Source organism: Euphorbia lathyris, chromosome 4 (assembly GCF_963576675.1).
Source record: "Euphorbia lathyris chromosome 4, ddEupLath1.1, whole genome shotgun sequence".
Taxonomy (NCBI): domain Eukaryota; kingdom Viridiplantae; phylum Streptophyta; class Magnoliopsida; order Malpighiales; family Euphorbiaceae; genus Euphorbia; species Euphorbia lathyris.
Window position 1 is genome coordinate 49,657,000 of NC_088913.1, and position 22,938 is coordinate 49,679,937.

Below are 22,938 nucleotides of genomic sequence, written 5' to 3' on the forward strand. Positions count from 1 at the left end.
CCAAATTTGGCAAAGTAAAAAAAACATGTTAAATTTTGCAACCATAGAGTTGTGTTTGTAAAAAAAATACCACAAGTACCACATCGCAAATCGGCCAAACCACAGAGTACTTTTTTGTAATTAACCCTTAGTTAATTAATATCATCTCTCCAATGTCCAGTTCTATAAGTTTCAACTCATATGTTCTATGTGAAAGAAAATAGATAAACATTAGGTTAAAATAGATAATTAGAATTCTAATCCCATTTGGTTTACTAATTAAATAAATAAGGATAATTATTAATCCAATCTATATCTAATATAAATATAATTAATAATTATAATTACAATTACAATGCCATTAAAATACTTATTTATGTTAGGATGATAATTTAGTTAGAGATATACACTTATTATACTTAATTAATTTATTCTTATAATTAATGTATCCATAACTACAATCAAATTACAATTATCCAAATAAATCAATTAATCAAATAACCCCCTTTAATATATAAATTTTGACCCGCTTATTAGTGATGCGCCTAACGGCGTCGGACCGCTAGCCTCACTAATGGATAAGCGTACCCCGTCGTTATCAAGTAATAAATCTGGACAAGTCCATGTATCGAATCCACAGGATTTACTCCTGCAAGTATCGAGCTACTCAACGTCTGGTGTTATATAGGCTTTGGGGGGTTTGAATTTGGTTTTGTTCTAAGTTAACCTACTCCTAGTTAAGTTACTCTACTCCTAGCTAAGTTATTCTACTCCTAGTTAAGTTATTCTACTCCTAAGTGATCTTTCACTAATGAAATTACCCGAAGGAATATGGAATGATACGATAACAATGAAGATAGATTGTTAAGTCAATTGATTAAAAACCTAAACTAAGTCGCTTGTATTCGAGGCGATTAACCCTACTTATCCTTTTGATGTCCCTAGTTCGTGATTCCCTTATAAGGCCGAAACTAGCTCTAAGACTCAGCAATTTGGGCCTCATCAACTAAGAGGTCGTCAATCTCCTAGGCTCTGACTAGGTCAAATTCGGCTCGCAATATGTGCCAACTTAATTTTTGGACTTATGAATGAGTTAAACCAATCGAATAAAGCGTAAGACAATGATTAAATCAATAAACCAATTGAACAGAACAAAAACTATAATATCATTAAAGATGGAGGAATAATGTCACGGAGATTCAATTAGCCTAGGATTCATAGATTGTATCAAGAGCTACAAAAATTATGAAAAGGGTGAGAAAATCCCTTTCAGGGACCCTGTCTACCATTGCAGGCATCTTCCTAGGATTTAAGGATGGACCTTGAACAATCCTCGGTGAGCGGAGCTTCGAAGGTTCTTCAATGGAGGTTGAAAGAGATGGAGGAGGTGGAGAGGATTCTTCAAGTGTGAAAGCTAGGGTTTTTTTACAATAATGAAAGATATCCTAATTTATAAACTAAAAGTTCTATTTATAGCTGCGGTTCGGGCCCTCGTTCTGATCTAATTCGTTTCCTTTTGCAAGTGGGAAGACGTGGGGCCGATCGTAGCATCGTGGGACTGGGAATCAGTCAAAAGACTGATTCTCGCATGTCAGCTCGCCGAGCTGGGCGAGCTGGCCTCTGAGGGCTAGTTTTCAACGAGCGACATGCCCAGACGCCCTGTGTTACTTTCGGGTGTTCCCGCGACACGATTTTCGACTGAACTCGTTCCTGTTTTAACTAGCACATGCATGCAAACTCCAAACGACATTAGTTCTGAGGCTAAATTGACCCACCAATCGCTTGTTTTGAGTAAATACTCCGTTTGGTGTGACTTTTGGAGGATTAATTAGCCATAAAAGATAATTGAAAGTTAACGTACATGCTAGTTTGGCCATATTTGCCCAAAAATGATCAGAAAACGAGTCTAAACCACAAAAGTAAATAAAACATATACAAATATCTAACTAACACACACAAATGCATATAAATGCGAGAATTTCTTGCTTATTGGCAAAAAGTAAACAAAAAACCGTCCTAAAACCGTACCCAAAGATAGGGGTTTTTGACCCCTACCAAACCTCCTCGCACTTAAAACTTTACTTGTCCCCAAGTAAACTAAAAAAAAACTAAACCCGCAATCACAAGCAAAGCTAGAAAACCTCCTCGTTTTACTAGGTGTTTGACACAATTTCGAGCATCTATAATTACATGCATTCGGAAGTACAAAGTAGAGACACGATATCCAAAAGCCGCATTTCAATTATCACATGTCATATTCTTAAGAAAATGATACATGTTCAATTAAACGAGCTTAAGGGGATAGCTAAATAAAACACCTCACCATGGGTAGTTCACTCAATTCACACAATTTTAGTGGCTAAAATGTTTACTCTCGGCTTATGTTCTTGCTTAGGATTGCGTTGACTTTACATGACTCCGATGATATCAAAAACAGACTCGAATTGGGGTTGTAATTTGGTTAGAAGAGGGTTAAAGGTACAATAAAGGTTAGGAGTTCTAGCGTTAGAAAAACAAAGTTTAAAAATGGCTTTAGCAAATATGAAGTGATTGAGCTTTTTATTTCTTTGTTTTTTTTGAGACGTTCAGATTTTAAGAACTGGGGAATGAAGTTCTCCCCTTTTTGTTCGTCTCTTTTCTTTTCTTTTTCTATTTCTTTTTCTTTTTCTTTTAATAGTGATGCTCATTCGCCTCTTAGCCTTTTGGCTTGCTACTATAATGCCATAAACAAAGAAAAAGCGATAGAAGAAAACAAAGGCTCAATTGAGCTTTGCAAAAACTCGGGTTAGGTAACAAACTAAGTGATAGTTTGCAAAAAAAATGGGTTAGAACGAAAAAAAAACTACAAGCTACAAAATACAGGCTCAAAGAGGCTTCCTAGAGTAGATGAAAAAGAGAAAATAAGGTAAAGAAAAGGTTAGTTCTAATGAGGCCGATTCATCGTTTATCATCTCAAATCATTGCATGCAGGTTCAACTCAGTATTAGGTGCAAAATCTGTAATCTTCCACAAGTCAAAGCATTCACACAAAAATGTCAAGAAAAAGAGCTTTTTGATGTTCGCTCTTAGGCTCAAATTTAACTCACAATTCTTTGGGTTTCAATTTTATGTTTATTAGTTCTCCCCAAGCTCAAATTCAATATCACATGCCTTCAATTCTTAAGTTATCTACCTAAGTACTGATTTGAGCATTTCTTCAAAAGTAGGGTCTAAATGCAATCTTTAGCTCATGCCCTTACAAATACAAGGATTGTGTCCTACACCTAAACTAGTTGTCATGAAATTTTATATTCGGTTCTCAGTCCCTAGAAACAAATAACGAAGTTTAGCTTTATAGGAAGTTTTCGGTTTTAGGTCCTAAACATGCAAAAGCATAAATAAAGCATAAATAAAACCCAAAAAATGCAAAACTAAACTAGATACGATGCAACAAAAATTTTAAAATTTGTACAATTTTTGTAAGTTTGTCTACCCCTCCTCCTCACACTTAAATCATGCAATAAGTTCCAACATTGCATATAAAAACAATAAACACATGTGAAAGAAGTTAGGGTGGAGAAGACAACTTACTGATCGGCCGGGGGTATGGCCATTCCATGCCATAGCGTTCGCAGTAGTCCCCAGCCACATGCTCCAGTCTGGATAGTCTCCGGTCCATCGTCTGCTCAAAAGCGGTGAAACGCTGATCCATATGCTGCACAGTAGCATATGTTTGCATGTTGAGATTGCGCATCTCAGCCAACATTGTGTTCATGGCTTGGAATTGAGCCTAAACCCCCGGCTCTTGGTACTCCACTTGGTACCCTTCTACTGTAGCTGCAGCTCCTTCTTCTTTAGCTCCCTCTCGCTCCTCCTCTTCTGCCATCTATTGTGGTAGTCTCTGTGCTCGTTTCCGTGGCTGGCTGCTTGAGCTTGCTTCTGGAGCTGGATCTCTAGTCAACACTGCCTGAAAAGTAGATCTTCCTAGAAAATCGGAGTTAAGTAGTGTTGGATGATAACCCTCTTCGACAAAGACCGTGTCTTTGAACTGGTCTTTGATAAAGTTGGTTACCAAATAACCGAGCCCAAGGGACCCAGGCTTTTTTATTTTTTGGCTACGGAAACCCTTAAAAATAGCTTTGATATTGTCAACCGGTTTCCCGTTGGCAACACACCACAGTATAAACACTTCAGTGCTAGAGACCTTATTACTCTCTTGCTTGCCCAACAGATTATGTGCCACGAATTTGTGGACAAGGTTCAAGAGTGGATCTCGTAGAGATCTCGGGCTAGCGGTGCTGGATTTATATCCTGAATCCCCAGTCATTTCGTACCAAGCGAGTTCGGCAGTCATGGGTTTTTCAAAACCCGATAGTGCCCCGTCTGGGTTCCTAACTCCCACACAGGCCGCTATCTGCGGCTCTCGGAGGCGATAGGAGTGTCCTTTTAGCCAGAAGGTATATAAATCATTACTCTCAGGTGGGTCTTTCTTTAGGGCACTTAGGAACTCTAGTGTATAATTGTCGTAAGCGACAGTTTTTCTCGTGGCCAGGTGGTACCAACCTTGAGCCTGTTGGATTTTCTTGAAATCCTTATCTAGTCCTAGAGACGCTAAGTAAGTTTGATCAATGATGATTCGGGGGTATGTTTTTGCTTTGCAAAGCGTTCATACTTCTCCCCCTCTTCCTCACAAGTCAAACCAAAAAGGGATTCATACTTATCTTGTAGTGAGTCAATGAATTCGACGTCGGACTCAACCTCATCTTCTGCAATGATTTTGTCATTTCCTTTTACGCCCATAGATTCCTGAGAATAAGAAGGGTAACAAAAAATGGACTAGTCAAAATATGCTAATATACATATAGTTAGTTAGTAATACTTAATCACCCAAATAATCAACTCACAAAACATGATTAATTCTAAAGCTAGAAACTTAAGGACCAAAATGCAAGGTTAACCTTAGTTAAATAAGGCAACGACATGACGTAAATGTCATATTATTGTTGCCTTAGTTAAAATTAAACAATTAAATGTAAAACAAATGCAACACTTTATACATAATCGTTGCATTAGACTTACATAAACATGAGCAACAGAAAATAATTGCTAATGCAATGATTTTACGGCAACGATTTTTGAAAATTGGTTGCTTTGGTCTCTAACAATTAGAAATTGACATGTAACTCTTAATACGTGTAAAATTAACGAGGCCCAGCGACCAATATATGTTATGGATGTGAAATAGAGTCCTATTGTCAAGGTTTCGACTATAAATCGCATAGTCGAATTTCGAGCTTAAATGGAGAAAATACCCAATTTGAGCAATTTCTTCAAAAACACAAATTAGAAACTCAAAATCATGCTCAAAGCTAATATCAATCATCAAGAAGTCATTAATTTGCAAGGAAACTAAGAGAGACAAGCAAAGAAAGTAAAAAATTGAAAAAAAGAAAGAAAATCCTAAAGCCTAGGTTAAATCCTAAAACCTAGGTTTACTTAAAAATCAAAAATAAAGAGTCTAAACTAAAAACTAATGTTAGAATCATGCTTGAAATCAAAAATAGATAAGAATCCATACCTTACTTGTTGATTTCGGGTGAGAATCAAGGATTTGGGGGTTAGGGGTTTTGAAAGGGAGAAGAAGAGAAAAGAGAGAAGAAAGAAAGAAGAAGGAAAGAAGAAGGGGGGTGAACATTCTGTTTTAATTTTATATATTTTTTTAAGTTTGGGAAAATTCCCGAACTGATCGCCCATCTCGGCCGAGCTGGCCAGCTCGACCGAGCAGCTTGGCGAGCTGGGTGACAGCGCCTAGCTCGGCGAGCTGGGCACCCCGGGGGCGAAAAATCGCGAATTTTTTTTTATAGAGAAAGTAGCAAACATACATGAGGAGTTCAAATTCGACAAACGAAAACAGATATAAAGGAAAAAATCAAAGCAATCAAACAATATTCATGAAAAATAGAATAAAGACTAAAAGCATAAAAGATTGTTTAAATTTGAATCAAAACCGGTAAAACCCGATTTTCCCCGTTACTTAATCCTTCCTCAGGATCTTTGGATTCTTATCCGTTGTGCTTGGGAGAGAACCTTGCAGCCTTTCCTGTCTGTCCCTGTTGATCTGAGGTACCTAATTGCTCAGATCCTTACAGAAGGCTTCATTGTTAGCAAGGCTGGCCGAGATTTCTTTCAGGAGAGTCACCACCTCATCAGGCTCCTTGGAAGGTGGATAGGACCTTGGTTCTGCTGCTGATATGGGGGCATGCCAAGCCCCTGCTCTCTATGCTCCTGGACAAAACCGTTAGGAGGCCTTAACACGTTTTGGTTTGAGCTCCCGTAAGATAAGTTTGGGTGCTGAGGCCTCCTGTAATTGTTGTTGTTATTGTAGGAGTTGTAGTTATTGGGGTTGTAATTATTGTAGTTCTGATTGTACCTTTGTTGTCCCCCAACGTAATTGACCATCTCCATCCCATCTCCAGTGAAAGGGCTACCTTCTTGACAGTCCTTTCCATGGTGGTCGCCGCCACAATGCACACAGGTGGGAGGTTGGCTGAATTTTGCCAACAAGACGTCCATCTTCTTGCTCAGCTTCGTAACAACTGGGTTCTGATCCTGGTCCTCCACAGCAAATACCCGCTGCCTTGAGGGGCCAACGAGTTTCTCCTCTTGCCACTGCACACTCTTCCTTGCCAGTTCATTGATCATCTTATACGCTTCTATTGCAGTCTTCCTAAACAGATATCCACTGTTAAGCCCAAAATATACCTAAAATATCATTAATATTTACATCAGTTTTGATATGAATTTGTGCTGTTTATATCTATTTCAAGTACTTTTACGTTCGAATATGTTTCTTTCATGCAAGGTACTTAAATATTCGGTAAATTCCAAATAGGAACGAAAAGAGGTCAAAAATGAAGGAAAAACCCTACAAAAGAAGTCAAAGACGACGAAAATCAAACGCACCAAAACGAAGACGAGGAACGAAGTCAGAAATAGAAATAATTACCCGTGTCGCGACCGAGAATCCTCCATTCTCGATCGCGACATGCGTCGCCCATGCATTCCTCCCTTTCGTTCGAAGGCTGAAAAACTGTTTCCCCATTCTCGGCCGAGAATTTCCATTCTCGGTAAGTTCAGATTTTCAGGCAGCACAACATACACTTGTTCGTTTTCAAATATACGCGTCCGTTCAATTGGATAAGAACGTCTCTTCGCAGCAGACACGTTCCTTAGACTCGACTCTTCAACATCTATAAATAAAGAGTTGATTTCTGAATTGAAGATATGATTTTTAGAGTTAAGATTTAGTACAGAATTAATGCAGAAGTTCTGAGTCAAACGATTCAAAGTTAGAAGTTCGATTTTGTAAAAAGCAATATGATGTACACACATTGTTTAATAAATAATTACAAATACAGTAGCATTTAGATTTAGATTAAGATTAGTTCAATATTAGTTTACATTTTGGTAGTAGAAGTACCCGTCTCTATTCCGAAGATTCAGCGAGAAGATTAAGTAGCGGATTCGACCCCGGAGCCTGACAGACTCTAAAACGAGGTTTGAGGAAAGGATTGACGACCCGAAACTCTAATGTCGTTCGAATGCTTACATGCTTTTCATTCTCTGTAAACTGGTATCAAATTCATACTTCATCTAATAAAGTTCATGCAATTCAATAAATTTTTATGTAGCACTTTTGTAATTGATCCGAAGTGAGTTCTGGTGTTTTCATTAACACGTAGTTAAATTCAATATCTTTACAAGGAAACTTTGTTGAACACTTAGGCAGATTAATTCTTATGCAAATAAGTGTTAATTTAATTAAGGTAGCAATCTATCCCGACCGTAGGAAGATTGTCTGTGGTTCAAATCCTTTTAATTGAAGGAGTTTACGTTATTACATTTTCATAATTCATACAAAGTTTAAAGTTGTTTTCTTTGCTTAATACAAACGAACACAATTATTCTCTTATTTTAAACACTAAACGTTTCTGTTTTGTAATTCATTCTCAAAACAGAATTGATTTCTAACATTCTACATATTCTATCCTAATTCTTATTCAATCAATCTCAAAACCAATTTCAAATAACGATTATCTATTTATATAAACCTTAAGTCGTATTTAATCTACACATAAATAAGTTTTTGTTGAAAAATGTTCCCTGTGGGATCGATATCTTTTTATTACTACAAGCGAAACCGTGCACTTGCGGAAATCGCTCAACAAGTTTTTGGCGCCGTTGCCGGGGAACGCCAAAATTTTTAACAAAAATTTAGATTTTTCGTGTTTTATTTCGAATCTAGGTTTATACATACTTATTTTAACTTTTGTAATTTATTAATTTTAATTTACTAACATATTTATTTTTCAAATTTTGTTTTGAAGGTAGTTTCGGTTCATGTAAGATTTCAAGTTCATGCGCAGTTCTCGAAGTTCAGGCATCCCACCAAAACTGCTAGACCCAGAAATTGAAAAGACGATTAAAAAGAAAAATAAAAATAAACAAAATTCAGAACCACAACCAGAAAATATGGCAACACTTATGGATTACGCTAGGCCAGGAGTGGCCGGTGTAACAAATAGCATAGTTAGACCCCAAATAAATGCAAACCAATTTGAAATTAAGCCAGCATTGCTTAATATGTTGCAAAATAATGTAACATTTTATGGGTTGCCTAATGAAAATCCTAACACCCACTTGACAAATTTCTTAGAAATTTGCGACACTTTTAAAATAACAGATGTGACTGCCGAAGCAATCAAACTTCGCCTTTTTCCTTTCACTTTGAAGGATAGAGCCAAAGAGTGGTTAACTTCTATGCCAGGCGCAACATTTGAAACTAGGGACCAACTTGCCCAACCGTTTTTATCAAAATATTTTCCTTTAGCAAAAACCGCAAGAGTCATAAAAGAGTTAACATCTTTTTCTCAAAATGATAATGAAACTCTTTATGAAGCTTGGGAACGTTTTAAAGAACTTCAACGTTTATGCCCACACCACTAATTGCCCGATGCACTTTTAATGTAAACATTTTATAATGGATTAAACCCTGCAACTAGAGGTTCATTAGATGCTGTGTCGAGAGGGTTATTTATGAAGAAGACATCAGCCCAAGCAAGAGAACTTTTGGAGGAAATGGCAATCAACAGCAGTATGTGGCCCGCGGAACGTGGACACATACCGGTGGCAAAACCATCATCCTCAACCACATCATCTGTTAAAGGTATAGTGAATCTCGATCCAGTTGCGATGTTACAAGCCCAATTTTCTGCTTTATCGCACAAAATTGATAGGTTTATGGCACCATGCGATGCTAATGGTAATCCAATCCAAACGGATGTGGATTATGAAGGTATGAGCGAAATTGAACAGGTAAATTTTGTCAAAGGGCAAAACCAAACTAATAATCCTTATTCTAATACTTATAATCCTGGATGGAGGAATCATCCTAACTTTAACTGGAAAGATAATAATAATAATAATGCAATTGCTAATCAAAATTGTACCAATAATTATCAAAATCAATCAAGAGATACGATTAGCACTTTATCTTCTAAAATTGACAAATTTATAGATGCTATCGGTGGAAAAATAAGTAATCACGACGATGGTTTTAAACGGATCGAGAATAAATTTGATCAGCTTATTAAAAACCACTCATCTAGCATCCATAATTTGGAGGTTCAAATTGGACAAATTGCTAAATCAATTCCATCCCGAAAAGAGGGAAGTCTTCCCAGCCATACGGAGGAAAATCCGAAAGAGCATGTAAAGGCTATCACTCTTCGTTCATGGAAAAATTACTTAGGTCCGGAAATTCCCAGAGATTCAACTTTACCAGGAACTGATTTACCAATATCCAAAGAAGATACATTAAACACAGAAAGTTCACCAATTGACTCAAGTACAAAAACATTTATACCCAAACCATCTTTTCCACACAAAGTCCGAAATAAGGACTATGACAAACAACTTTTAACATTTTTGGATAAACTTAAAAATTTGCACATTAATTTGACGTTTATGGATGCAATTACGCAAATTCCTAACTATCGTAAGTTCTTAAAGGATTTAATTTCAAAGAAAATTAGTTGGGAAGGAATTTCATCCATTTCGCTAACTGAGGACTGTAGTTCAATAGTGTCAAGCAATTTGCCTATTAAACTCAAAGATCCCGGATGTTTTACCATTCCATGTAAGTTGGGAGATATTGAATTCCCAAGTTGTCTTTGTGATTTAGGAGCAAGTATAAACTTAATGTCGTTGTCTATTTTTAATAAGTTAGGTTTAGAAGAAGATATCAAACATACCAATATGGTTTTGCAATTAGCAGATCAAACCACTAATAGACCATATGGTATAACTGAGGACGTTTTAGTTAAAGTTGACAAATTTATTTTTCCCACCGATTTCGTTATATTAGACTTTGCATATGACGTTAATTGTCCACTAATTTTTGGTAGACCATTTATGAACACGGGACATGCTCTAGTTGATGTGTCAGAAGGGAAAGTAGTTTTAAGGATAGGAGAAGATAAGATCGAGTTTAATATGAACAAAGCAATGAAATATCCTATGGAGGAATTCGCTTGTATGAAACTTGACTTAGTTGAAGAATGTGTCAATGACATTATTCAAAAAGAAGAAATAATAGAACCTATAATGGGAGAAGAATTAGAAGATAAGGACCCAGAGCCTTTGATTCGAGAAGATGGACCAGTTTCGCCTTCAATTGTAATACCCCCTAAATTAGAACTTAAAGAGTTACCAAACCATTTGAGGTACGCTTTCTTAGGCGAAGGCGATTCTCTACCTATAATTATCTCTAACAAGTTAACTAAAGCTCAAGAAGAAAAATTGAAAGAAGTTGTTAGAAATAGGATAAGAAGTATGGGATGGAAAATTTCAGACTTAAAAGGAATTAATCCTAGTATTGTAATGCACAGAATTCACTTAGAAGAAGATAAGCCACCTAAAGCGGATAGGCAAAGACGCTTAAATCCTTACATGAAAGAAGTAGACAAAAATGAGATTACTAAACTTTTAGACAATGGAATCATTTATCCTATCTCGGATAGTGAATGGGTTAGTCCAATCCATTGTGTACCTAAAAAGGGAGGCATAACTGTTGTCAGGAATGATGTTGTCAGGAATGATGAAGGTGAATTAATACCTACGCGAACCACCACCGGTTGGAGGGTTTGTATAGATTATAGGAACCTAAACAAAGCAACCAGGAAAGATCATTTTCCTCTACCTTTCATTGATCAAATGATCGAAAGGATAGCCGGTCATGCTTTTTATTGTTTTCTAGATGGTTATTCCGGATTCTTTCAAATTTATATTTACCCGGATGACCAAGATAAAACAACCTTCACATGTCCTTATGGAACCTTTGCATATAGGATAATGCCCTTTGGTTTATGTAACGCACCAACAACATTTCAACGTTGTATGACTGCAATTTTTAACGATTTCATTGAAGATATCATGGAAGTTTTTATGGATGATTTTTCAGTTTATGGAGATTCTTTTGAAGCATGTTTAGGAAACTTAGATAAAGTTTTGTCTAGATGTGAGGAGACGAATTTAGTGTTAAACTGGGAAAAATGTCATTTCATGGTTGACGAGGGAATTGTTTTAGGTCATAAAATATCTGAAAAAGGATTAGAAATGGATAGAGCAAAAACTTCAGTGATAGAAAAATTACCCCCTCCAACTACTGTTAAGGGAGTACGGTCATTTTTAGGACATGCAGGTTTTTACAGAAGATTTATTAAAAACTTTTCTGTAATTTCCAAACCACTTACTAATTTGCTCATGAAAGATTCAACCTTTGATTTTAATGAAGATTGTGTTAAAGCTTTTGAAACATTGAAAGCGGCTTTAGTCAGTGCACCCATAATTGCTAAACCCGATTGGGATTTACCTTTTGAAATCATGTGTGATGCAAGTGACTTAGCCGTAGGATGTGTTTTAGGTCAAAGGAAGGATAAGAAGCTTCATGTTATTTATTATGCCAGTCACACACTATCTGGTGCTCAATTAAATTATACCACAACCGAAAAAGAAATGCTAGCGGTAGTTTTTGCATATGATAAGTTTAGGTTGTATCTGCTAGGATCTAAAGTTATTATATATACCGATCACGCAGCTTTAAGGTATCTATTTGCTAAGAAAGATGCAAAACCGCGTCTGATTAGATGGGTTTTGTTATTACAAGAATTTGATATAGAAATTAAAGACAAAAAGGGAGTAGAAAACCTTGTCGCCGATCATCTAACAAGACTTGAAGATGAAAACGGTCCTATAGGTGAAACTATTGGTATACGAGATGATTTCCCCGATGAATATCTCTATCAGATAAAAAAAGTGTCATGTCACCATGGTATGCGGATATAGCAAATTATCTCGCAGCTAACATTGTTCCAAAAGGGTTAAGTTTCCAACAAAAGAAGAAATTCTTTTTCGATGTTAAGTAATATTTTTAGGAAGATCATTTCTTGTTCAAAACATGTGGTGATGGAAATAATTAGGAAATGCGTTAGTGAAAATGAATACAAGTCTATAATTTCAGAATGCCATTCAAGTTCTTATGGAGGGCATATCGGCGTAAGCAAAATAGTAGCTAGGATATTAGAATGCGGATTCTTTTGGCCTACATTATTTAAAGACGTTCGTTCATTTGTTATTCGGTGTGACAAATGTCAAAGAACTGGGAATTTAGGAAGGAAAGATGAGATGCCTCTCACAAACATATTAGAAGTTGAAATCTTCGACGTGTGGGGAATCGATTTCATGGGACCTTTTCCCCCTTCTTTTGGTAAAACTTATATTTTAGTAGCCGTAGATTATGTTTCAAAGTGGGTTGAAGCAATTGCAACCCCGACGAATGATGCCAAGATTGTCGTTAAGTTTCTTGAAGATATATTTTGTAGATTTGGATGCCCTAAAGTCATGATAAGTGATGGAGGTACCCATTTCATAAACCGAAGTTTTGAATCGCTTATGAGAAAATATGGAGTACACCACCGCGTATCTATGCCATACCATCCTCAATCGAATGGTCAAGCGGAGATATCAAATAGGGAACTCAAGTGGATTTTAGAAAAAACAGTTTCGTCTTCAAGGAGAGACTGGTCTTGTAAACTTAACAATGCGTTATGGGCATACCGTACTGCATTTAAAACACCAATAGGAATGACACCATACCGATTAGTGTATGGGAAAGCATGTCATTTGCCAGTAGAATTAGAGCATAAAGCTTATTGGGCTATTAAAGCACTTAACTATGATTTACAACAAGCAGGTAAGAAACGTTTGCTCGACTTAAACGAGTTGGATGAATTACGTCATTTATCTTACGAAAATGGAAAAATATATAAAGAGAAAGTGAAAAAATGGCACGATGCCAAAATTAAAGTCAAAAGCTTTAGCGTTGGAGATAAGGTGCTGTTGTTTAATTCACGGCTCCGGTTATTCCCAGGTAAACTTAAGTCTAGATGGACAGGACCATTTTTAGTCGTTAAAACATTCGCCTATGGATCTTTAGAACTTGAAGGACTTAATGGAGTTCGTTTTAAGGTTAATGGTAATAGATGCAAAATTTATTATGAAAACGCTCAAACTAGAGAAATTAAGTTTGTAACAAAATTTCATGAAGATTAATTCGTTAATTTTCATATATATTCTTGTTTTGATTTTTTTTAAAAATTTTTAGTTTAGATTTTATTTTTTATTTTATTTTATTTTTATTTTTACACATTTCATTTTTATGATTTTTAGTTATTAGATGAGTTTATGTCAAGTTTTAGATGCATAAAAATATATTTAAGTCATGTTTTTAATCAGATTTTAGGTAAATAGTTCGAATTAGAATAAATTCAGCAATTCTCGGTCGAGATTCCAGGAATCTCAGTTGAGAATTCACACTTTCAAAATTGTCTAAGAAGGTAAGAGATTTTCTGATCTTACCGAGAATTTTTATTCTCGGCCGAGAATCGGAATATATGGGTTTCGACGCCTAATTTCCAAGAGAAAATCAGCGTGTCGCGACCGAGAATCAGCATTCTCAATCGCGACACGGGCACTTCCAGCACCATTAGACCTGTTTCTTCTTCCTCCTGCAGACATAGCTATTCAAACTCGAAAAATTGAGTTTCTTCAACTCAAAGAGGTCTGATTTTATGCTTTTTCGCATCAAAAAGACACTATTTCGTCTTATGATCCCTATAGATAATGCAAGAGGTTCAGATCTCTGTTACTTACATTTTCTATTCATCTCTGTCAGACAAAAATCTGATATTCTAAAACACCATTTTCAACAAAGTTACAGAAACCTTTTTGTTCCTCAAAAACACCATGACTACCAAACACAAATCTTCTAAGAAGATTGTTGCTGCACGCCATAAGCGTATTGATTTATCAGAATGCTATGGTACACCATTTCCCATCTATAACCATGATGAAGAAAGACGTTATTACCGACTCCGTTATGTTATATTTGTAGGAATGTTGTACATGGATGAGTTCTTGAATGATGAACTTGGGATTAGCGATGATATGAATCGCTATTTAGAGAATTTGGGCTGGACCAAATTCGCCCACATGAAGTTTCCAATCATCGGAGATTGGATCCTTGAATTCTTATGTACAGTACGCTTCGTGAATAAGCATCGGGTTCGTCTTAGTTTTTGCAAAGATGGCGAAACTTTCACCTTCGGTTACCCTGAATTATATGCATGGTTTGGTTTCCCACCACGGGATACTTCATATCACCATCATGGCAGAGATATAACTTCCAGAGACATTTGGAGGATGTTAACGGGATTCTAGCGTTTCAATCCGAGTCTCGCCTACAATAAATGCATCCACTCCAATTCAATGCTTTATTTGCATAAGTTCCTATGTCATAGTTTATTTGGACGAACTGGCAGCAGTATGGTCCAAGACACCGACTTGTATGTCTTAGGCGACATATTTCAAAGCAACACCGTCAATTCTTCCAAAATATTGATGGAAGGTTTGATTGCCGAATCTCGTTCCAAAGAAAAGAAGATTGGATATGGGAATATTATATGTGGCATAATATTGGGAGCCAACGGCGCAACATCTGTTCCTTGGACTGATGCAGAACCGTTTCCAATGATGGATTATGAATTTTTGAAAAAAAGGGCCTCGTGAAACATATCTTTCGGGTTGGCCCAAGATTTCTTTCTGCAGAAGAAAGACAGATCTTCATGCAGATGAAGATTGAACGTTATAGGGCAAGACGAATCCCAATTCCGCGGGATGAATATTTAGTTTCAGTTATTTAGGTTTTATTTGTTTTAGTTTGTGTTTGTTTCGTTATTAATTTTTCTTTGTATATATGTTTTTGTTAAATTTGTAAATATGTGTTATGAAATAAAATTTCAATTCATTTCAGTTCATTTCTTAATTTGATTCTGGTTTATATATTTGTTCCAATTTCTATACAATAATGAATCAATCTGTATTAAATCCATTTCATGTTAATGACTTCTAATCATTATTCAATATGAACATGATAATGATTTTAATGAACTTATATGATCTTCCATAATGATTAACACATATATCCGTTTGAACTTGCTATCCATAATTTCATTAATTTATGTATCTGTATCATAATTAATTCATTTGCTTGTGTTTAACAGTTTAAGGTTTCAAACAATGAATTAATACATACATAAACTTACATTTAATTACATTTAAGATGGTTCATTTAACTTATATGCTTTAATGTACATTAATGATTCATTAACCCTAATTAAGGCATTCATGTCTCATTATTTTCCTAATTAATAAGGATAAACCTTTGGTTTTCCTTGTATTTAATGTTTTTTAATTTGTATTTTTGAGTACATGTACAGTTTTAATTAGTTTCAGGACATAATTACTCAGAAAATTGCACGAATGGAGTTAGTATGCGCGATAATCAGCCACCAGGGGCAGATTCTCAGCCGAGAATTAATTATTCTCGGTAAGTTCAGCGAAAACATGAAGTTTTCAGAGAGATTTTCTCTCTGAAAATGACGTGTCGCGACCGAGAATGACACGCGTGATGTATGGCCGGTGGAGTCTGATTTTTGCACTAAATTAAGCTTATTCCTATTCCTAATCTACCTATAAATCACCCTATTCAACCCTATATATACATACTCCTTACACAAACATCACATCACCTCAATTTTTACCCAATCCCTCACTCTAAACTCTTCCCAATACACAACTTTTACTCTTCCCAATTTATTCATACACTATTCACAATCAATTACCCCTTTCATCTACCTACTCTTTCATTCATTAACCCTTACCATTCCCAAACTCTTCTTCAATCTTTTGCTATTCTCTCTACATCTCTTCTTCTCTATTTTCAAACCCTAACACACACCATCATGCCTAGAACCAAAGTTGCCAGAACCAAACCTAAGGTTACGGAAGCAAATCGCCTTCGTATTCGTTGTGGAGCTTATTTTGATATAGCTTCCGAGGAAGAGGCCGCTCGCTTCACTCATTTTTCAAGTGCAAAGAGGGAGTTTGTTGACATGCATTTCTTTGATTTCGATTCGGTAAGAGAGTTAAATTTCTCTACTCGGATTAATGCTTACCTTAATACTTTAGGTTGGCATACTTTTCCTTCAATGAAATTTCCTAACATTACAGAGTACATTGTGGAATTTTTGGTTACCTTGCAAATTGATAAGAAGAGGAATTTCATCACTTTTAGAAACAATGGTGTAACTTACACTATTGATTATGAAGCAATGGGAAATATGTTCGGTTTTCCTACTAGTAATTTCTTTGACAAGCCTAAGGATTTTGATAATGACACCATTTGGAATACTCTTTCGGGGCAAGCCTATTTTAATTCGAAAAATACTTCAAGCAAGATGATTAGGGACAATTGTTTGTTTTTCTTACACAAATTCTTAAGTTTTTCGTTGTTTGGTCGTGTTGAGAGCTCCAAAATTCAAGTTCGGGATTTGTTAGTTATTGATTGCTTGTTTAAAGGTTTACGGGTTGATAGCATTGGCATGCTATTTGATAATTTGTATCGTGCTTCGAGGGCTCACACTACTCAAGTCCCTCTAGGTAATTTTATTACCGCTTTAGTATTGGGTGCACGTGGAGAATTGGCCGATTATGATATGTCTTCCTACCATGGATATGTCCCTTTTTTGAATATTTCGGCTCTTGAACGAGCTCACTTATTTCTTACTTCGGTCCTTCCCGTTTTTGTTTCTTATGAATCACGAGTAGTCATTTTGAATAGGTTCGGCCAGTTATGGCCCGTTATGTAAGTTTCCTAATTTCTATTTATGAATGAATGTTGTTAATTTATGAAGTGTTTGATGAAGCTTTCTATTCCATTGCTTATGCATGTATGTTAGTGCTAGATGAATGAAAGAGAACTGCTTTCATCTTCACCGAACTTTTCATCAAACATCCAACCCCGAAGCAGAGTTGTTAGGTGGTTGTATCAAGGGTTTTCTTTATTGAAATGCTGTTTCAGTCGTAATGCAAGAAAGAACCAACCTTAGGGATGCTTATGGTTGTAGTAAGTCTTAGAATCTTAAGAACACACGAGAGTTGACTTAAGTGAGCATTAAAGCAGAGACCTTGACTTCACTTTGTGTCATTCATGAATAAATATGGTGTTTAGGGACTTAAGGTAACCTGTTCCGCTGTGCCTGGCCTGTTCTACTTGTTTTATCATTATCCAGTAATCATTTTTATAAGCTAAATCATTGATTCTGTCACTTATTCACTATATCTCTCACTATAAAGAATTCACACACCACGAACACCCTGTTTTGCAACGTTTTTCTAGTAACATTTGGTCATCAATCCCTGTGGAGACGATACTCAACTTATCACTTTATTACTTGTATCTAGTGCACTTGCTAGAGTCTGTTCGGAGGACAACAAGTTTTTGGCGTCGTTGCCTGGGATTGAAAGCAACAAAATTTATTTGAAAATTTCTGTGAAACAAGGTGTTTTTTTAGCTAAATAGTGCAGCCAGAAGGTGTTCTCCATTTGTTTATGCGCAGAGCTGGACCTCTAGTTTTTCCTATCAATCTCGAATTAGAGAGAACGTGTAGACGAAACCGAGCAGGAGCCCGACGTGCAAGACAAAGAGAGCGACAAAGAGAAAGAAGGATGGCTGGAAGAGTACCACCCAAACAACCAGTCCAACCTAATCAGGAAGAAGAAGGAGAGAATAACAATCCTCCAGTTATGAGGATCAGAGACTATTCGAGGCCGACCACGGAAGGACACTCATCGTGCATTGTGTTGCCTAACGAAGGGAACAACATGTTTGAAGTGAAAGCATCTATGATACAAATATTGCTGGAAGTAGTACAATTCAATGGATACCAGTCAGAAGATCCAAACGGGCATATCCAGGAGTTCATCACACTGTGCAACACTTTCAGATCAAACCGAGGAGTTTCCGATGATGTGATCAGGCTAAAGTTGTTTCCTTTTTCCCTCAAAGACAAAGCAAAGAACTGGTTGAAGAACTTACAGCCAGGAACAATCACCACTTGGGAAGAAATGGCCAACGCTTTTCTGATGAAATATTTTCCACCTAGACAGGCAATTAAACTCAGAAATGAGGTATCCCATTTCGTGCAGGAAGAAGATGAATCCTTAGCCGAGGCATGGGAAAGGTACAAGGAATTATTAAGAAGGGTACCAAATCATGGCATCCCCATGTGGATGCAAGTGCAGAATTTTTACAATGGAGTCACCAACATTTATAAAATCCAGATCGAATCCATTGCCAATGGTAATCCTGAAGATCTTGAGCCACAAGGCTTGTACAACCTTATTGAGAGAGTCGTGAGCACGAGCTATAATTGGCACTCCACCAGGAGTGAAGGAAAAAGAGCAGGGAATGATGATGTTGTGTCGAAACTAACCACCCATGTGGAACAGCTTGCAAAGCAGGTCAGCAAGATTAATGTATCATCCATTCACAGCGAACCACCATTCAATGACGTTTGTGATTTTTGTGGAGGACCTCATTTCAACATAAATTGTCCCGGAGTCAAACAAGGGAAGGGTGAACAAGAACAATGTGATTATGCTGGATATAATCAAAGAAACCCACCACACCCATACTCAAATACCTATAACCCAGCCACAAGAAATCATCCGAACTTCGGATGGACAGGGCAGCCTAATCAAGAACAACCAAGGTATCAGCAGCAACAAGGAGGACAGTATCAGAGGCAACCTCAACAACACTACACACAGCCTGTTCCACCAAATGAAGATATAGAACTGGACATGAAGACCATGATGATGCAATTCATGAAGCAGACGCAAGCGTCAATTAAAAATCTGGAGACTCAAGTCCATCAACTAGCTGCATCTACATCCAAAGGAAAAGGGATAATGCCAAGTAATACCGAACCAAACCCCAAAGGAGATGTCATGGCAATCACTTTGAGATCTGGTAAGCAAACTCAACCAACTTTTTCTACTGATGAAAATGCTGAGTGTGCAGGAACCTCTCAAAATGCTGAAGATCAAGAGAAACAAACTGTTCCTAGTCAAGAAGAACTCGTCGGGGTAGAATTAACCATTGATCAAGACCAGGAGGAACAAGGAAAGAGGTACAAACCACCTCCACCCTATGTTCCACATGTACCTTATCCGACGAGGTTGATAAACAAGAAGCTTGAAGAGCAAAATTCTAAGGTGCTAGACACCTTGAGGAAGTTGCATATCAACATTCCCTTCGTGGAAGCACTTGCCCAGATGCTGACATATGCAAATTTCTTAAAAGATATCTTGTCAAACAAGAAAAAGCTGGAAAACATCTCGATGATCCAACTAAACAGGGACTGTTCTTCAATACTCCAGAACAAGCAGCAGCTTCCGAAAAAGCTGAAGGATCCAGGGAGTTTTTCTATTCCCTGTTCAATTGGCAAGTTAAATATTGAAAATGCACTATGTGACCTAGGAGCTAGCATAAACCTTATGTCATATTCTGTGTATGCTAAGCTAGGATTAGGAGAACCACAACCAACCAGAATGTCCATTCAGTTAGCTGACCGGTTGGTATGTTACCCTAGGGGAGTAGTGGAAGATGTCTTGGTCAAAGTAGAAAAATTCATATTGCCGGTTGATTTCATCATAATGGATATTGATGAGGACCTGCATGTTCCTATTATCTTGGGTAGATCGTTTATAGCAACGGGTAAAGCATTGATAGATGTGGGAGAGGGACAACTATTTTTAAGAATTAATGGGGAGGAAATCATTTTCAAAATGAATGAGGCTATGAGACGAGCTAACACTAGTGATGACACATGTTGTTTCTTAGATGATTTCCAAAGTCTTTCCACTTTGCAGGAACAGGGACAGGACACTCTGGAGGCTCTTTTAGGAGAAGAAGTGAATTTATGTGAAGGAACAGGATGTTCCATTGAGACCAACTTGCCTACACCTCTTCTAAATCCTACTGTTCCCACTCATCAAGAACCACCTAAAATACCCACTATGCCATTGACTAAACTAGAACTAAAACCTTTACCATCACACCTAGAGTATGCGTTTCTGGAACCACCTAGCGGAAGCCCGGTGATTATATCTTCAAAGCTAACCCCTGATTAGAAAGCTCAACTCATGGAGGTACTGCGAAGGAACAAGGTTGCGATTGCATGGAAAATTGATGATATCAAGGGTATTAGCCCAACAGTCTGCGTTCATAGAATTCTGATGGAGAAGGATAACAAGCTGTCTATCCAGCCACAGCGCAGACTGAACCCCCACATGAAGGAGGTTGTGCGAAAAGAGGTGATCACGCTGTTGGATGCAGGAATCATTTACCCCATTTCCGATAGTATATGGACGAGCCCTGTTCATGTTGTGCCGAAGAAGGGAGGAACCACAGTGGTTCTCAATGAGAAAAATGAGTTGGTCCCCACAAGAACCATAACAGGATGGCGAGTTTGTGTGGACTACTGGAAGCTCAACGAGGCCACAAGGAAGGATCATTTCCCTTTGCCCTTCATTGATCAGATGCTAGAACGTTTAGCAGGGTATGCATTTTATTGTTTCCTTGACGGGTACTCAGGGTACAATCAAATTGCAATCCATAGTGAAGATCAAGAGAAGACAACTTTTGAAGGATTTGAAGCGGAAGCATGTTGGTATTTAGGAGACGAATTTCAAAAAATTTCCCTAAACAAACAATCAGTGTGATCCAATCACTCTGATAAACAGTCAAACATCCGATGTTTGACACCAAATCCTTAACCAAGATCATTAAGTTCTTCAATAATCAAATTGATATTTATACTACGAGATTGGAATAAATACCTCTTGTAGATTCCAATCGGGTATTAAAGCTTCTCTAGTGGTGAAGCCTCTAGTCAGTCCACTAAGTTGATTAGATCAAGCCTCGAAGAAATTGATTAATCTTGCTCAAAATCAAAAACTGATTCCGGATCCGATTTTTTTAAACCGCAAAAATCGTATCTCCTGTTCTTCCTTTTTCGTATTATTATCTCTTAGTCTACATATATATATATATCTTTTGATATATATATGGAGACTTTGTTTCAATCCATTGTGGATTGAAACACAACATGTACTAGGACACTACGTGTCCTGCATGTTATATATATATATATATATATATAATAAATTAATATAATAATTATTATTTTATTATTAATTTATAATATATATAATAATAATTAATTAATTACTTAATTAATTACTATTATATCCTTTAATAATATCTTAGAGGGGCTAATTTAACACACCTTTAAATTCCAACAGACAACACTTGACTATTGTATTTGGAAAAAACCATCAATTTAAATTGAGCAAGAATAATAATTTATAATTTCCTCAATTGAATATCAAACAGTGTTAGAATGTTTTGTCAATCCCATTGACATATTCAATTGTGTCAATCAATTAATTAAAACACTTTTAATTAATCAATTTAACTAAAGCTTGATACAAACAACTTGTATGTGTGTGACTTTCTAGGTTCATCTTTAACTGGCATTAGAGGCATAATAATAACACTTATTAATTATGTTAGGAATCCAATTCCTTGTACTACAAGTGTATCCTATATAAGCTTAGCTTATATATACTTATAGTCTTCTAAAGGTCATGATCTCCAGCTAACACACTGCGCCATGACGTCCCAATTAAGGAATGAAGTTACTTGAAGTAAATTCATAATTAAACTAATTATGAACCATCGGTCATAATTACCATGCACTAAAGTCATTTCATTAAAAATCCTGATCTTGACTAGAGCCACAAAGTGTCAAGCTCTAATTGTCAAGATACTAAGAAATATTGATTAAGTCTTTGATAAAATAAGACTCTTATCAAAGAACCATTCTTTGATACTTATCTCATCATATGAGTCTTATTGTCCTGGCCAGGAACTCATTCCATCAAAAAACCAATCAATAACTATCTTAGGATTTATCTCTATTTACTTAGAGTAATGAATCCTCTATTAGCAAACTCATGTTACACTACACAACTAACTATAGCGATTTCACTGCCGGATTACCAGAATTAAGATCCTAGTACAAAGCAGGAACAAACTATAATTACTTGCGCAAGAACAACTAAGTTTCCTCAAGTCAAAGGACTATATGCACTATTATGACCTAGATAATAATTATGTTGACTAGGAGTAAACCTTTGTGCAATCATTATCTAACGTCACAGTTCAACCATTCACCTCTTTGAATGTCCACATATTTATTCTGATATCATCATATCAAACAGAATGAGATTTTCTGTTTCCGATTAATATCTCGTACTAACCGAGAAAATAAACAGAGGTGATAGTCTAAGGATAGATGAGTGTCCAATTCATTATCCACCGACTATGAACATTTAAGATTATTATTTTACCAAAGAAATATATCTCATTATTATTAACTCTTAATAATATTA

The 22,938-nt window shown here is 36.5% G+C and overlaps 2 non-coding genes across 2 annotated transcripts; both read right to left on the minus strand.

Annotated features, from left to right (window-relative positions):
* Positions 1-8,859: 8,859 nt before the first annotated feature.
* On the minus strand, positions 8,860-8,966 carry LOC136228393 (small nucleolar RNA R71). The gene has a single exon (XR_010688710.1). It is a non-coding gene; the product is annotated as a small nucleolar RNA R71 (small nucleolar RNA).
* A 9,625-nt stretch (positions 8,967-18,591) lies between these two features.
* LOC136228392 (small nucleolar RNA R71) lies at positions 18,592-18,698 on the minus strand. Its single transcript, XR_010688709.1, has one exon. It is a non-coding gene; the product is annotated as a small nucleolar RNA R71 (small nucleolar RNA).
* Positions 18,699-22,938: the final 4,240 nt, after the last annotated feature.